The sequence below is a fragment of the Adiantum capillus-veneris genome, chromosome 25 (genome assembly GCF_014529385.1).
Source record: "Adiantum capillus-veneris isolate H3 chromosome 25, ASM1452938v2, whole genome shotgun sequence".
In the NCBI taxonomy this organism is placed as follows: Eukaryota; Viridiplantae; Streptophyta; class Polypodiopsida; order Polypodiales; family Pteridaceae; genus Adiantum; species Adiantum capillus-veneris.
The window spans coordinates 88,786,685-88,793,188 of record NC_140955.1 but is presented as its reverse complement, the minus strand read 5'-3'; the positions used below and the strand labels follow the sequence as shown (position 1 = coordinate 88,793,188).

The window sequence follows — 6,504 nt, the reverse complement described above, 5'->3', positions numbered from 1 at the left end:
AATATCTCTCTTAATTAACATAAGTAAGAGGAGGGGAGGTTACTAGCATAAAACAATTTTCACTCTATAATGTGCAAAGAATAGAGTGAATGAATGAGCTTTATGGGCTCATGATGAGTGATACAAAGACTCAATGAGGCCGAGGGAGACTTGAAATTACAAGGGGGGGGGGGGGGGGGGGGGGGGGGGGGGGCTCTTTATATAGGCAAGAGAGTGAGGTTAAGATCCAAGTGAAATTTGTACAAATGAAGCTTGATTAGGGACATTCCACCAATGAAGAAGCTCCTTCCAAGTGATTTATTGACCAATTTGCAACTAATTGACTCCATAATCACTTGTGTTGTCTTCACTCCTTCCTCCATAGCTTGAGTCCAAGAGCTTCCTTATTTTAAAATGTAAAGAATCTACATAAAATCAATGCATATCTGGTAATAATAGGAAGGGGTTGAATGACAACTTATGAATTACAACAAGATTAAGCATGATTTGAGAGGTGATTAGAAGAGGAATTTGTGATGGTTTTATGAGCTTGAGAGAGAGGAGGAAGGAGGGGAGGGTGAGGAGACTAATGGCTGATTTTTAGAGAAGGACTCAATGTGGAAAATGAAGGGTGTGTGTGTAAAGGTAGAGGGGGTGGTCTCCACCACAGTTGGAAAAACTGGCGTCCACCATTTTTGCCATATTTCCTAGACCGTAGCTGCAAAAATTATAAAATGATATGGTCACAATCTCCAACTCATAAGCTACAACTTTGATGAAGACAACTTTTCTTGGATCGGAGTGGACGTATTTTTTAAAAATCCAACAAAATCATGTGTCTGTTTCCTTCCTTCACCAAGTCTTCCACCTGGGTCCCATCTGTTTGAATCATCATATGGCTCCAAAGCCATGATGATATGAACCCCTCATGACCCTTGAATCATGGGTGCATGGCTCCACAAACACATCATATCTTTTCTTTTCACATTTACATATTTTCCTTTCCCTTTACCACTAGGTTCTACCTTTCACCTCATGTGAACTAGTCAAGGAAAAATTCCCATCCAGTCATTTTTTGAACTTTTCCAAGAGGTTGTTCTCACTCTTTCTTTTATTGTAAACCTCTAGAAGCAGGGAAAACCAACAAAATATAGTAAACAAAAAATTTGTGATAGGCTCAGATCAACGACATCCCTTGTGAGCTACCTCCTAAACAAGGCAATGATGACCATGCAATTGAACTTCCTCCAGGAAGTTCACCGCCTAACAAACCTCCTTATAGAGTTTTTCAAGCTCAACAAGAGGAGATTATGTGGCAAGTGTATGAGTTAGTTGAAAAGGGCATGGTTAGGCCTAGCTCATCTCCATTTTGTTCTCCTGCGCTACTAGTGCAAAAGAAAGACAACACATATCGTATGTGTGTCAACTCTAGAGCACTAAATAGGATCACTATCAAAAATAGGTTTCCTGTTCCACGGGTAGAAGACCTATTTGATAAGCTACAAGGGCCCAACTACTTCAGTAGGATTCACCTAAAAAGTGGCTATCATCAAATAAGGATAGTTGATCAAGACATTGTAAAGACCGCATTTCGCACTACGTTTGGTCTTTACGAATACATTGTCATGCCTTTTGGCTTGACCAATGCACCAGCCACATTCAACCGATTGATGGAGAAGCTATTCAAGCCTCACCGAACCTTTACTGGAGTGTTCTTTGATGATATCATCATCTACTCTAATTCATTAGACGAACACAAGCGACACCTCCAGGTAATATTTCAAGTTCTAAGAGAGAATAAACTTTATGTTAATCGAAAGAAAAGTGAATTTTTCTTACAAGCGATTCAGTATTTAGGTCACATTATCTCTCAAGATGGCATCCAAATGGATCCATCAAAGTTAGAGGTAATAAAAGGATGGCCTAAACCAAAGAATCTTCATGAGCTAAGTAGCTTTATAAGTATGTGCACATACTATAGACGCTTCATAGAAAAGTTCTCACTAATAGCAGACCATTACATGACCTAACAAAGAAAAACATTAGGTACACATGGTCTTCCAAGGAGAACAATGCTTTCAAAAATCTTAAAGAAAAGCTTACCTCTCAACCTGTGCTTGCACTACCGGATCTCTCAAAGCCATTTGAGGTCCAATGTGATGCTTGTGGTGATTGCCTTGGAGTTGTTTTGCTTCAAGAAGGGCATGCCATAGGCTATGAAAGTTGAAGGCTCGACCCTATTGAGTAAGCTCTAGGCATATATGAAAAGGAACTCCTTGCAGTTCTACATGCCTTAGACTCATGGAAGCACTATTTATTGGGGACTCCTTTCATTCTGCGAACGGATAACCAAAGTCTTAAGTACTTTATGACGCAGACCAAGCTCTCCGACAAACAAATGAGGTGGGAAAATTTCCTTTCGCAATTTCATTTTCATATTGCTCACATTGCTGGCAAGCATAATCAAGTAGCCGATGTACTCTCAAGACGCCATCTGTATAAGATCCATGTGCAAAAATGGGCTTAAAAGACCCTAAGGTTCAGCCCATTAAGACTTCCAAAATGCTAAGGTTCCAAAATTCAAAGGTTGTGTCCAAAGGTCAAACATTGGGGGAATTGGATGCTTTGTGTGTGTCCCAAAAGTCTTTGGCAATCCCTACATAGGAGGGGGCGAGCCTTGCAAGTAGGGGATGAGAGAGAAACACTCTCACACACACACAAGCTCCCTTTACACAAAGGGATGAGGGACACATGTCAGCTTCCTAGCCCAGATGCCCACAAGGTGTACCCAATTCCTATTGGATGGCCTTGGAGGTGGACCAATGAGAATTAGGCTAGAGTAAATCTAGTTTAATTAATTTAAAAACACTTAATAAAAGAACCAATAAGAATTAAGCTCTCTAGAAGACTATTGGATAGTCTCCCAAGGGGACCAATGAGCATTCAACAGCCCAATGGCTTGCCTGATTCCTATTCGCGAGGAGGAAAAGGGATCCAATGAGAGTTTAGTTGAATTAAATAATTACCTAAAGCTCTCACAAAAGGGGAAAGGGAGACACATGTCAGAAGGCTATCACTTATGCTGCTTAATTACCATTGGCTAAGCCTGGGAAGGTCCAATAGGATGCTAGCAAGAGCAAATAGCAAGTGGGTTCGACCAAGAGAGAGAGGGGGCTGATTTTTCAAAGGCATTATCACCTGCACACTCACAATAGCTCATGTGTGAAGTAAAGAAGACTCTCTCTCCTTCTCAAGCTTTAATGGAAAGCTTATCATCTACTCCAAGCTTGTGAGAAGGAAGGCCTACACCAACAACTCTTGGCTTTGTGATGCAAATCCAAACAAGAGCCAAGCTTCAATTCATGCTCATCTCCTCTACCATGCTAATTACTAAGCTAAGCTATGCTAATATGAGTGATTATGTGAGGATATGTACATCTCTCTCGTAAGAATACTCCTTCTTCCTCTCAATCTACTCTCATACCCCGCTAGCTCTCACCATCTTCGAAGGTGTGTGAGGTCTTGGGTCCGAGACCGTGAGGGAATATAAGTGTTTTGCGTAGTGCATGAAATTTCCATCTTCATTGCACTAGCTAGTATTGAAGGAACACAAGAAATTGTATTGTAAAATGTCTCTCTTGATGGGAGAAACCATAATACAAAGCCTTTTGGAGGGGGGACCGGCTCCATGCAAATCCAGTCCTCAACTGTTGTCAATTGCTTAATTTCTCTCTCTTTTGAAGTATTGTTCATGCTATCTAACTAGGTGTTATGCTTTTTGTTGCTCTCTCCACCCAAGCACTCTTGTTATTCTCATTAGGAAGTTATTCTAATGAAATGCTCACTATGTTCATGCTATTTTCTGCTACACACAAGTTACTAGACCATTAAATGTTACAGCTTTTGCTTTAAATGGTTTTGAAAAAATTACCCCTCTAAATTGTCAAAATACCCTTCAAATGTCGAAAATTCCCAATATACCCCTTATATTTTGTCAAAAATTCTCAAAATGCCCTTCAAATTTTCCAAAATTCCCAAAATACCCCTAGTTGTGAGAGTAAATTTATCCAAAAATTAAAAAAACTATAAGAAGACTGATTTCTATGAACACAAGATACTAAAACTAGAATTTGAGCTGGTTATGTAGGCTTTGGAGATGGATTGCTTCATTATTTTTAGACATAATTGTCTGTTTTTGGGAAGTAATTTTTGACAAATTACATGTTAAGTACTAAAAAAAAATGGATATACATTGTCAAAAAAGAATAAAGATTAGGAACAATCTAGCTAAAATAGATTTTGAAACTTGAGGGGTATTTTGGGAATTTCCACAAATTAGAGGGGTATTTTGGTAATTTTCCCATTTGTTTTTGTTGGCCTTAGCGATTCTCTCTCTTCTCTTTCAGAGTGCCACCCAGGATGATGAAAGCGGAAGAAGAAAGTTCATGGACGCCCGGTGGGTTGATCTTTAGGGAGCCAGGCCTCTTTTCTAGGAGGAGGGTAGATCATGGCCAGGCGGCGGAGGTGGAAGCAGACTGGAGGAGGACGAGACCCAGAAGGCGAAGGGTTCGGGAGGCTGTGGATGCAGCAGCGTATCCACCCAAGAGGGTTAGTATTTTGAATGCATATATTGTCGCAGCGGCAGCGGCAGCAGAAGAATGAAAAAAGCGATACTGGGCACTTAGACTGGATGTCTTTGTGGAGGGGCGAGAGCAGAATAGGCGTAAAGCTGTGCAGGTGTTGTCCACCAGGGATTGGATAAAGAGATCCAAGGCAGATGCTTCGAGTGGTGTGCGTGTGGGCGGAGAACAAAGTCGATGCTTTGGTGGTGGGTTAGGAGGAGGAAGGCAGCGGTCGAAGAGCCAACAAGCAATGTGATCGACTTCTTGCCGTTCCAACTTCTATTCTCTCGGTTGCCTCTTCGCCAGCTTTTCCAACTAAGATGTGTTTGCAAAACGTGGAATTTGATGCTCAGAGGGCTGGCCTTGGCAGCGTTAGACACAGAAGATGAGCAGAAGGAAGAGTACTAGTTTGTAATGTCTCAACCGCTCCCCTGCGATGAGCAAATTTGGAACTTCAGAGCCTTCAGTAGCCAAGACTGGGCCTTTTTTGGGCTCCCTTTGCCTGGCTGCAGTCAGGGGAAACTGTTCAACTTACTCGGGGGCATGGGCTGCAACCTTTTGCCCCAGCTGGAGGGCACATTCTATGTGGGGCGCTGTCGTCCTCGTCTAGTCAGTGAAGGAGGCCTCATGTCTGCATTTGTGCACAATCCGGAGGCCCCTGATGACTACTCTGTTATTGTGTTCAATTGTCTCACAGGCTGGGTAAAGGTGCTTCCCCATCTGCAGAATCCATGCTACCTCTCCAAGAAACCTGGCTTGACCACCCTTGGCTGCAAGATGCGCATGGCAGTTGACAATATTGACCCTTCCCGGTTCTACATCTTGCTGGCACATGAGTTTTATGTTGGACGCACGTTCTACTTTGAGGTTTTTGATTCTAGAAGGGGTTGCTGGAGAGCTGGCCCGAACCCAGAAGCTGCCATTGCAGGTTCTTCTAAGGTGCCCAATGCTGACTTCTTTTTCAGATTATCTGGTAAAACTTTTCTGGGGTACAATGTATGAGAGGATGCATGTAACAAGGTGGAAGTGGTCCCAATAAAGGGAAAGTTTGGCTGCCCACTAGTGTACTTGAAGTACCAGGGAAGATTACTAGTTGCCCGCAGCATGGGTGAGAGCACTATTTACACTGGATTTGAAGTGTGGGAGATGAGACCCATTGCTTTTGGAGCAGCCTCTTGGGTGGAGGTGGCAAGCACCCCCGAGCATCTCTAGGAGGGGTTTGATTGTGGCGATTGGCCGGTCAACATGTTTGCAGAGGGAAGCTTCTTCTGCATAACGTTTGAAGATGGGAAGTTGTGGGGACAATTCAGGCTGCCGCTCGTGTATGACATTGCCCAAGACCGGTGGTATTTCTTTCCCTGGAAGAGGGGGTCAACTAGCTTTGGCTGCATCTCGGTGCTTAGGCCGAGGTTAAGCATGCATCTGCTCCAAACCCTTGGAGAGGGGGTCAACTAGATTGTGGCCCCCAATTACCCGAGGGGTCTCAAATTGTAATGTAGCTTGCTTTGTGAGCATCTGAAACGAAACGAACAATAAGAATGTCACTTTTGATATGCTATAGCAGCAGCGAAGCTGACACTAATAGTTTTTATTTGGGGTCTCCCATCAGTAATGAGTTTTATTTTTTGATGTAATTATTGGAAGGCAGGCTTATGGCATACGTCTCAAGGTAGCAATGTTTGTGTGGGTTTTGAAAAAGCCTTTCCATGGTCTTTCCCAAGAGGTTGCAGAGAGCCTTGGATTTGGACAGGTACAAGAAAGTTGTTTCGGACATGAGACCAAGTCATTGGTTGTGGCGTGTTGTCTTTAATGTAGCAGGTGCGTTTCTTCTTGATATAATCCTTTTTGTTAACTTCTTCACTCTCACAATCAGCTTTCATGATAGGTCCAAGCATATTGTATT

General features: G+C 42.7%; 1 pseudogene; it reads left to right on the top strand.

Annotated features, from left to right (window-relative positions):
• The first annotated feature begins 4,367 nt into the window (after positions 1-4,367).
• On the top strand, positions 4,368-6,259 carry LOC147425244 (uncharacterized; annotated as a pseudogene).
• The last annotated feature ends 245 nt before the right edge of the window (positions 6,260-6,504 follow it).